Source organism: Dendropsophus ebraccatus, unplaced genomic scaffold (assembly GCF_027789765.1).
Source record: "Dendropsophus ebraccatus isolate aDenEbr1 unplaced genomic scaffold, aDenEbr1.pat pat_scaffold_83_ctg1, whole genome shotgun sequence".
Lineage (NCBI taxonomy): Eukaryota > Metazoa > Chordata > Amphibia > Anura > Hylidae > Dendropsophus > Dendropsophus ebraccatus.
Window position 1 is genome coordinate 1,758,583 of NW_027210439.1, and position 10,914 is coordinate 1,769,496.

Consider the following 10,914-nt stretch of genomic DNA (forward strand, 5'->3'; position numbering starts at 1 on the left):
ACACGTGAAACTAAAGCCGATCCTGGGTGCCTAGGGTGCCTGTCATCCAATCCGCACTGAATTTCATTTCTAGCACATAGCCAAAAAATCGCCCCATTGACTTACATTGGAGTGCAGAAAAGGTCATTTTTTCTCGGTCCCTTTAAGAGGTAGGAGTTAAACAAGCTTAGGTCTGCGGTGCCCAGGGGGGACCCCATCCAGCCCGCACTGAGTTTCATTCCTACCACCTTAGGAAAAAAAGTCATTATTTTGAGGCTTAGAAGTCATTTCTGCAATTCCCATAGAAAATCAACGGCGTCTCTATTCAATTGTGTGGAGCGCATATCAGGTGGGTTTTCTCTGCCGGCTTAAGAGATACACGTGAAACTAAAGCCGATCCTGGGTGCCTAGGGTGCCTGTCATCCAATCCGCACTGAATTTCATTTCTAGCACATAGCCAAAAAATCGCCCCATTGACTTACATTGGAGTGCAGAAAAGGTCATTTTTTCTCGGTCCCTTTAAGAGGTAGGAGTTAAACAAGCTTAGGTCTGCGGTGCCCAGGGGGGACCCCATCCAGCCCGCACTGAGTTTCATTCCTACCACCTTAGGAAAAAAAGTCATTATTTTGAGGCTTAGAAGTCATTTCTGCAATTCCCATAGAAAATCAACGGCGTCTCTATTCAATTGTGTGGAGCGCATATCAGGTGGGTTTTCTCTGCCGGCTTAAGAGATACACGTGAAACTAAAGCCGATCCTGGGTGCCTAGGGTGCCTGTCATCCAATCCGCACTGAATTTCATTTCTAGCACATAGCCAAAAAATCGCCCCATTGACTTACATTGGAGTGCAGAAAAGGTCATTTTTTCTCGGTCCCTTTAAGAGGTAGGAGTTAAACAAGCTTAGGTCTGCGGTGCCCAGGGGGGACCCCATCCAGCCCACACTGAGTTTCATTCCTACCACCTTAGGAAAAAAAGTCATTATTTTGAGGCTTAGAAGTCATTTCTGCAATTCCCATAGAAAATCAACGGCGTCTCTATTCAATTGTGTGGAGCGCATATCAGGTGGGTTTTCTCTGCCGGCTTAAGAGATACACGTGAAACTAAAGCCGATCCTGGGTGCCTAGGGTGCCTGTCATCCAATCCGCACTGAATTTCATTTCTAGCACATAGCCAAAAAATCGCCCCATCGACTTACATTGGAGTGCAGAAAAGGTCATTTTTTCTCGGTCCCTTTAAGAGGTAGGAGTTAAACAAGCTTAGGTCTGCGGTGCCCAGGGGGGACCCCATCCAGCCCGCACTGAGTTTCATTCCTACCACCTTAGGAAAAAAAGTCATTATTTTGAGGCTTAGAAGTCATTTCTGCAATTCCCATAGAAAATCAACGGCGTCTCTATTCAATTGTGTGGAGCGCATATCAGGTGGGTTTTCTCTGCCGGCTTAAGAGATACACGTGAAACTAAAGCCGATCCTGGGTGCCTAGGGTGCCTGTCATCCAATCCGCACTGAATTTCATTTCTAGCACATAGCCAAAAAATCGCCCCATTGACTTACATTGGAGTGCAGAAAAGGTCATTTTTTCTCGGTCCCTTTAAGAGGTAGGAGTTAAACAAGCTTAGGTCTGCGGTGCCCAGGGGGGACCCCATCCAGCCCGCACTGAGTTTCATTCCTACCACCTTAGGAAAAAAAGTCATTATTTTGAGGCTTAGAAGTCATTTCTGCAATTCCCATAGAAAATCAACGGCGTCTCTATTCAATTGTGTGGAGCGCATATCAGGTGGGTTTTCTCTGCCGGCTTAAGAGATACACGTGAAACTAAAGCCGATCCTGGGTGCCTAGGGTGCCTGTCATCCAATCCGCACTGAATTTCATTTCTAGCACATAGCCAAAAAATCGCCCCATTGACTTACATTGGAGTGCAGAAAAGGTCATTTTTTCTCGGTCCCTTTAAGAGGTAGGAGTTAAACAAGCTTAGGTCTGCGGTGCCCAGGGGGGACCCCATCCAGCCCGCACTGAGTTTCATTCCTACCACCTTAGGAAAAAAAGTCATTATTTTGAGGCTTAGAAGTCATTTCTGCAATTCCCATAGAAAATCAACGGCGTCTCTATTCAATTGTGTGGAGCGCATATCAGGTGGGTTTTCTCTGCCGGCTTAAGAGATACACGTGAAACTAAAGCCGATCCTGGGTGCCTAGGGTGCCTGTCATCCAATCCGCACTGAATTTCATTTCTAGCACATAGCCAAAAAATCGCCCCATTGACTTACATTGGAGTGCAGAAAAGGTCATTTTTTCTCGGTCCCTTTAAGAGGTAGGAGTTAAACAAGCTTAGGTCTGCGGTGCCCAGGGGGGACCCCATCCAGCCCGCACTGAGTTTCATTCCTACCACCTTAGGAAAAAAAGTCATTATTTTGAGGCTTAGAAGTCATTTCTGCAATTCCCATAGAAAATCAACGGCGTCTCTATTCAATTGTGTGGAGCGCATATCAGGTGGGTTTTCTCTGCCGGCTTAAGAGATACACGTGAAACTAAAGCCGATCCTGGGTGCCTAGGGTGCCTGTCATCCAATCCGCACTGAATTTCATTTCTAGCACATAGCCAAAAAATCGCCCCATTGACTTACATTGGAGTGCAGAAAAGGTCATTTTTTCTCGGTCCCTTTAAGAGGTAGGAGTTAAACAAGCTTAGGTCTGCGGTGCCCAGGGGGGACCCCATCCAGCCCGCACTGAGTTTCATTCCTACCACCTTAGGAAAAAAAGTCATTATTTTGAGGCTAAGAAGTCATTTCTGCAATTCCCATAGAAAATCAACGGCGTCTCTATTCAATTGTGTGGAGCGCATATCAGGTGGGTTTTCTCTGCCGGCTTAAGAGATACACGTGAAACTAAAGCCGATCCTGGGTGCCTAGGGTGCCTGTCATCCAATCCGCACTGAATTTCATTTCTAGCACATAGCCAAAAAATCGCCCCATTGACTTACATTGGAGTGCAGAAAAGGTCATTTTTTCTCGGTCCCTTTAAGAGGTAGGAGTTAAACAAGCTTAGGTCTGCGGTGCCCAGGGGGGACCCCATCCAGCCCGCACTGAGTTTCATTCCTACCACCTTAGGAAAAAAAGTCATTATTTTGAGGCTTAGAAGTCATTTCTGCAATTCCCATAGAAAATCAACGGCGTCTCTATTCAATTGTGTGGAGCGCATATCAGGTGGGTTTTCTCTGCCGGCTTAAGAGATACACGTGAAACTAAAGCCGATCCTGGGTGCCTAGGGTGCCTGTCATCCAATCCGCACTGAATTTCATTTCTAGCACATAGCCAAAAAATCGCCCCATTGACTTACATTGGAGTGCAGAAAAGGTCATTTTTTCTCGGTCCCTTTAAGAGGTAGGAGTTAAACAAGCTTAGGTCTGCGGTGCCCAGGGGGGACCCCATCCAGCCCGCACTGAGTTTCATTCCTACCACCTTAGGAAAAAAAGTCATTATTTTGAGGCTTAGAAGTCATTTCTGCAATTCCCATAGAAAATCAACGGCGTCTCTATTCAATTGTGTGGAGCGCATATCAGGTGGGTTTTCTCTGCCGGCTTAAGAGATACACGTGAAACTAAAGCCGATCCTGGGTGCCTAGGGTGCCTGTCATCCAATCCGCACTGAATTTCATTTCTAGCACATAGCCAAAAAATCGCCCCATTGACTTACATTGGAGTGCAGAAAAGGTCATTTTTTCTCGGTCCCTTTAAGAGGTAGGAGTTAAACAAGCTTAGGTCTGCGGTGCCCAGGGGGGACCCCATCCAGCCCGCACTGAGTTTCATTCCTACCACCTTAGGAAAAAAAGTCATTATTTTGAGGCTTAGAAGTCATTTCTGCAATTCCCATAGAAAATCAACGGCGTCTCTATTCAATTGTGTGGAGCGCATATCAGGTGGGTTTTCTCTGCCGGCTTAAGAGATACACGTGAAACTAAAGCCGATCCTGGGTGCCTAGGGTGCCTGTCATCCAATCCGCACTGAATTTCATTTCTAGCACATAGCCAAAAAATCGCCCCATTGACTTACATTGGAGTGCAGAAAAGGTCATTTTTTCTCGGTCCCTTTAAGAGGTAGGAGTTAAACAAGCTTAGGTCTGCGGTGCCCAGGGGGGACCCCATCCAGCCCGCACTGAGTTTCATTCCTACCACCTTAGGAAAAAAAGTCATTATTTTGAGGCTTAGAAGTCATTTCTGCAATTCCCATAGAAAATCAACGGCGTCTCTATTCAATTGTGTGGAGCGCATATCAGGTGGGTTTTCTCTGCCGGCTTAAGAGATACACGTGAAACTAAAGCCGATCCTGGGTGCCTAGGGTGCCTGTCATCCAATCCGCACTGAATTTCATTTCTAGCACATAGCCAAAAAATCGCCCCATTGACTTACATTGGAGTGCAGAAAAGGTCATTTTTTCTCGGTCCCTTTAAGAGGTAGGAGTTAAACAAGCTTAGGTCTGCGGTGCCCAGGGGGGACCCCATCCAGCCCGCACTGAGTTTCATTCCTACCACCTTAGGAAAAAAAGTCATTATTTTGAGGCTTAGAAGTCATTTCTGCAATTCCCATAGAAAATCAACGGCGTCTCTATTCAATTGTGTGGAGCGCATATCAGGTGGGTTTTCTCTGCCGGCTTAAGAGATACACGTGAAACTAAAGCCGATCCTGGGTGCCTAGGGTGCCTGTCATCCAATCCGCACTGAATTTCATTTCTAGCACATAGCCAAAAAATCGCCCCATTGACTTACATTGGAGTGCAGAAAAGGTCATTTTTTCTCGGTCCCTTTAAGAGGTAGGAGTTAAACAAGCTTAGGTCTGCGGTGCCCAGGGGGGACCCCATCCAGCCCGCACTGAGTTTCATTCCTACCACCTTAGGAAAAAAAGTCATTATTTTGAGGCTTAGAAGTCATTTCTGCAATTCCCATAGAAAATCAACGGCGTCTCTATTCAATTGTGTGGAGCGCATATCAGGTGGGTTTTCTCTGCCGGCTTAAGAGATACACGTGAAACTAAAGCCGATCCTGGGTGCCTAGGGTGCCTGTCATCCAATCCGCACTGAATTTCATTTCTAGCACATAGCCAAAAAATCGCCCCATTGACTTACATTGGAGTGCAGAAAAGGTCATTTTTTCTCGGTCCCTTTAAGAGGTAGGAGTTAAACAAGCTTAGGTCTGCGGTGCCCAGGGGGGACCCCATCCAGCCCGCACTGAGTTTCATTCCTACCACCTTAGGAAAAAAAGTCATTATTTTGAGGCTTAGAAGTCATTTCTGCAATTCCCATAGAAAATCAACGGCGTCTCTATTCAATTGTGTGGAGCGCATATCAGGTGGGTTTTCTCTGCCGGCTTAAGAGATACACGTGAAACTAAAGCCGATCCTGGGTGCCTAGGGTGCCTGTCATCCAATCCGCACTGAATTTCATTTCTAGCACATAGCCAAAAAATCGCCCCATTGACTTACATTGGAGTGCAGAAAAGGTCATTTTTTCTCGGTCCCTTTAAGAGGTAGGAGTTAAACAAGCTTAGGTCTGCGGTGCCCAGGGGGGACCCCATCCAGCCCGCACTGAGTTTCATTCCTACCACCTTAGGAAAAAAAGTCATTATTTTGAGGCTTAGAAGTCATTTCTGCAATTCCCATAGAAAATCAACGGCGTCTCTATTCAATTGTGTGGAGCGCATATCAGGTGGGTTTTCTCTGCCGGCTTAAGAGATACACGTGAAACTAAAGCCGATCCTGGGTGCCTAGGGTGCCTGTCATCCAATCCGCACTGAATTTCATTTCTAGCACATAGCCAAAAAATCGCCCCATTGACTTACATTGGAGTGCAGAAAAGGTCATTTTTTCTCGGTCCCTTTAAGAGGTAGGAGTTAAACAAGCTTAGGTCTGCGGTGCCCAGGGGGGACCCCATCCAGCCCGCACTGAGTTTCATTCCTACCACCTTAGGAAAAAAAGTCATTATTTTGAGGCTTAGAAGTCATTTCTGCAATTCCCATAGAAAATCAACGGCGTCTCTATTCAATTGTGTGGAGCGCATATCAGGTGGGTTTTCTCTGCCGGCTTAAGAGATACACGTGAAACTAAAGCCGATCCTGGGTGCCTAGGGTGCCTGTCATCCAATCCGCACTGAATTTCATTTCTAGCACATAGCCAAAAAATCGCCCCATTGACTTACATTGGAGTGCAGAAAAGGTCATTTTTTCTCGGTCCCTTTAAGAGGTAGGAGTTAAACAAGCTTAGGTCTGCGGTGCCCAGGGGGGACCCCATCCAGCCCGCACTGAGTTTCATTCCTACCACCTTAGGAAAAAAAGTCATTATTTTGAGGCTTAGAAGTCATTTCTGCAATTCCCATAGAAAATCAACGGCGTCTCTATTCAATTGTGTGGAGCGCATATCAGGTGGGTTTTCTCTGCCGGCTTAAGAGATACACGTGAAACTAAAGCCGATCCTGGGTGCCTAGGGTGCCTGTCATCCAATCCGCACTGAATTTCATTTCTAGCACATAGCCAAAAAATCGCCCCATTGACTTACATTGGAGTGCAGAAAAGGTCATTTTTTCTCGGTCCCTTTAAGAGGTAGGAGTTAAACAAGCTTAGGTCTGCGGTGCCCAGGGGGGACCCCATCCAGCCCGCACTGAGTTTCATTCCTACCACCTTAGGAAAAAAAGTCATTATTTTGAGGCTTAGAAGTCATTTCTGCAATTCCCATAGAAAATCAACGGCGTCTCTATTCAATTGTGTGGAGCGCATATCAGGTGGGTTTTCTCTGCCGGCTTAAGAGATACACGTGAAACTAAAGCCGATCCTGGGTGCCTAGGGTGCCTGTCATCCAATCCGCACTGAATTTCATTTCTAGCACATAGCCAAAAAATCGCCCCATTGACTTACATTGGAGTGCAGAAAAGGTCATTTTTTCTCGGTCCCTTTAAGAGGTAGGAGTTAAACAAGCTTAGGTCTGCGGTGCCCAGGGGGGACCCCATCCAGCCCGCACTGAGTTTCATTCCTACCACCTTAGGAAAAAAAGTCATTATTTTGAGGCTTAGAAGTCATTTCTGCAATTCCCATAGAAAATCAACGGCGTCTCTATTCAATTGTGTGGAGCGCATATCAGGTGGGTTTTCTCTGCCGGCTTAAGAGATACACGTGAAACTAAAGCCGATCCTGGGTGCCTAGGGTGCCTGTCATCCAATCCGCACTGAATTTCATTTCTAGCACATAGCCAAAAAATCGCCCCATTGACTTACATTGGAGTGCAGAAAAGGTCATTTTTTCTCGGTCCCTTTAAGAGGTAGGAGTTAAACAAGCTTAGGTCTGCGGTGCCCAGGGGGGACCCCATCCAGCCCGCACTGAGTTTCATTCCTACCACCTTAGGAAAAAAAGTCATTATTTTGAGGCTTAGAAGTCATTTCTGCAATTCCCATAGAAAATCAACGGCGTCTCTATTCAATTGTGTGGAGCGCATATCAGGTGGGTTTTCTCTGCCGGCTTAAGAGATACACGTGAAACTAAAGCCGATCCTGGGTGCCTAGGGTGCCTGTCATCCAATCCGCACTGAATTTCATTTCTAGCACATAGCCAAAAAATCGCCCCATTGACTTACATTGGAGTGCAGAAAAGGTCATTTTTTCTCGGTCCCTTTAAGAGGTAGGAGTTAAACAAGCTTAGGTCTGCGGTGCCCAGGGGGGACCCCATCCAGCCCGCACTGAGTTTCATTCCTACCACCTTAGGAAAAAAAGTCATTATTTTGAGGCTTAGAAGTCATTTCTGCAATTCCCATAGAAAATCAACGGCGTCTCTATTCAATTGTGTGGAGCGCATATCAGGTGGGTTTTCTCTGCCGGCTTAAGAGATACACGTGAAACTAAAGCCGATCCTGGGTGCCTAGGGTGCCTGTCATCCAATCCGCACTGAATTTCATTTCTAGCACATAGCCAAAAAATCGCCCCATCGACTTACATTGGAGTGCAGAAAAGGACATTTTTTCTCGGTCCCTTTAAGAGGTAGGAGTTAAACAAGCTTAGGTCTGCGGTGCCCAGGGGGGACCCCATCCAGCCCGCACTGAGTTTCATTCCTACCACCTTAGGAAAAAAAGTCATTATTTTGAGGCTTAGAAGTCATTTCTGCAATTCCCATAGAAAATCAACGGCGTCTCTATTCAATTGTGTGGAGCGCATATCAGGTGGGTTTTCTCTGCCGGCTTAAGAGATACACGTGAAACTAAAGCCGATCCTGGGTGCCTAGGGTGCCTGTCATCCAATCCGCACTGAATTTCATTTCTAGCACATAGCCAAAAAATCGCCCCATTGACTTACATTGGAGTGCAGAAAAGGTCATTTTTTCTCGGTCCCTTTAAGAGGTAGGAGTTAAACAAGCTTAGGTCTGCGGTGCCCAGGGGGGACCCCATCCAGCCCGCACTGAGTTTCATTCCTACCACCTTAGGAAAAAAAGTCATTATTTTGAGGCTTAGAAGTCATTTCTGCAATTCCCATAGAAAATCAACGGCGTCTCTATTCAATTGTGTGGAGCGCATATCAGGTGGGTTTTCTCTGCCGGCTTAAGAGATACACGTGAAACTAAAGCCGATCCTGGGTGCCTAGGGTGCCTGTCATCCAATCCGCACTGAATTTCATTTCTAGCACATAGCCAAAAAATCGCCCCATTGACTTACATTGGAGTGCAGAAAAGGTCATTTTTTCTCGGTCCCTTTAAGAGGTAGGAGTTAAACAAGCTTAGGTCTGCGGTGCCCAGGGGGGACCCCATCCAGCCCGCACTGAGTTTCATTCCTACCACCTTAGGAAAAAAAGTCATTATTTTGAGGCTTAGAAGTCATTTCTGCAATTCCCATAGAAAATCAACGGCGTCTCTATTCAATTGTGTGGAGCGCATATCAGGTGGGTTTTCTCTGCCGGCTTAAGAGATACACGTGAAACTAAAGCCGATCCTGGGTGCCTAGGGTGCCTGTCATCCAATCCGCACTGAATTTCATTTCTAGCACATAGCCAAAAAATCGCCCCATTGACTTACATTGGAGTGCAGAAAAGGTCATTTTTTCTCGGTCCCTTTAAGAGGTAGGAGTTAAACAAGCTTAGGTCTGCGGTGCCCAGGGGGGACCCCATCCAGCCCGCACTGAGTTTCATTCCTACCACCTTAGGAAAAAAAGTCATTATTTTGAGGCTTAGAAGTCATTTCTGCAATTCCCATAGAAAATCAACGGCGTCTCTATTCAATTGTGTGGAGCGCATATCAGGTGGGTTTTCTCTGCCGGCTTAAGAGATACACGTGAAACTAAAGCCGATCCTGGGTGCCTAGGGTGCCTGTCATCCAATCCGCACTGAATTTCATTTCTAGCACATAGCCAAAAAATCGCCCCATTGACTTACATTGGAGTGCAGAAAAGGTCATTTTTTCTCGGTCCCTTTAAGAGGTAGGAGTTAAACAAGCTTAGGTCTGCGGTGCCCAGGGGGGACCCCATCCAGCCCGCACTGAGTTTCATTCCTACCACCTTAGGAAAAAAAGTCATTATTTTGAGGCTTAGAAGTCATTTCTGCAATTCCCATAGAAAATCAACGGCGTCTCTATTCAATTGTGTGGAGCGCATATCAGGTGGGTTTTCTCTGCCGGCTTAAGAGATACACGTGAAACTAAAGCCGATCCTGGGTGCCTAGGGTGCCTGTCATCCAATCCGCACTGAATTTCATTTCTAGCACATAGCCAAAAAATCGCCCCATTGACTTACATTGGAGTGCAGAAAAGGTCATTTTTTCTCGGTCCCTTTAAGAGGTAGGAGTTAAACAAGCTTAGGTCTGCGGTGCCCAGGGGGGACCCCATCCAGCCCGCACTGAGTTTCATTCCTACCACCTTAGGAAAAAAAGTCATTATTTTGAGGCTTAGAAGTCATTTCTGCAATTCCCATAGAAAATCAACGGCGTCTCTATTCAATTGTGTGGAGCGCATATCAGGTGGGTTTTCTCTGCCGGCTTAAGAGATACACGTGAAACTAAAGCCGATCCTGGGTGCCTAGGGTGCCTGTCATCCAATCCGCACTGAATTTCATTTCTAGCACATAGCCAAAAAATCGCCCCATTGACTTACATTGGAGTGCAGAAAAGGTCATTTTTTCTCGGTCCCTTTAAGAGGTAGGAGTTAAACAAGCTTAGGTCTGCGGTGCCCAGGGGGGACCCCATCCAGCCCGCACTGAGTTTCATTCCTACCACCTTAGGAAAAAAAGTCATTATTTTGAGGCTTAGAAGTCATTTCTGCAATTCCCATAGAAAATCAACGGCGTCTCTATTCAATTGTGTGGAGCGCATATCAGGTGGGTTTTCTCTGCCGGCTTAAGAGATACACGTGAAACTAAAGCCGATCCTGGGTGCCTAGGGTGCCTGTCATCCAATCCGCACTGAATTTCATTTCTAGCACATAGCCAAAAAATCGCCCCATTGACTTACATTGGAGTGCAGAAAAGGTCATTTTTTCTCGGTCCCTTTAAGAGGTAGGAGTTAAACAAGCTTAGGTCTGCGGTGCCCAGGGGGGACCCCATCCAGCCCGCACTGAGTTTCATTCCTACCACCTTAGGAAAAAAAGTCATTATTTTGAGGCTTAGAAGTCATTTCTGCAATTCCCATAGAAAATCAACGGCGTCTCTATTCAATTGTGTGGAGCGCATATCAGGTGGGTTTTCTCTGCCGGCTTAAGAGATACACGTGAAACTAAAGCCGATCCTGGGTGCCTAGGGTGCCTGTCATCCAATCCGCACTGAATTTCATTTCTAGCACATAGCCAAAAAATCGCCCCATTGACTTACATTGGAGTGCAGAAAAGGTCATTTTTTCTCGGTCCCTTTAAGAGGTAGGAGTTAAACAAGCTTAGGTCTGCGGTGCCCAGGGGGGACCCCATCCAGCCCGCACTGAGTTTCATTCCTACCACCTTAGGA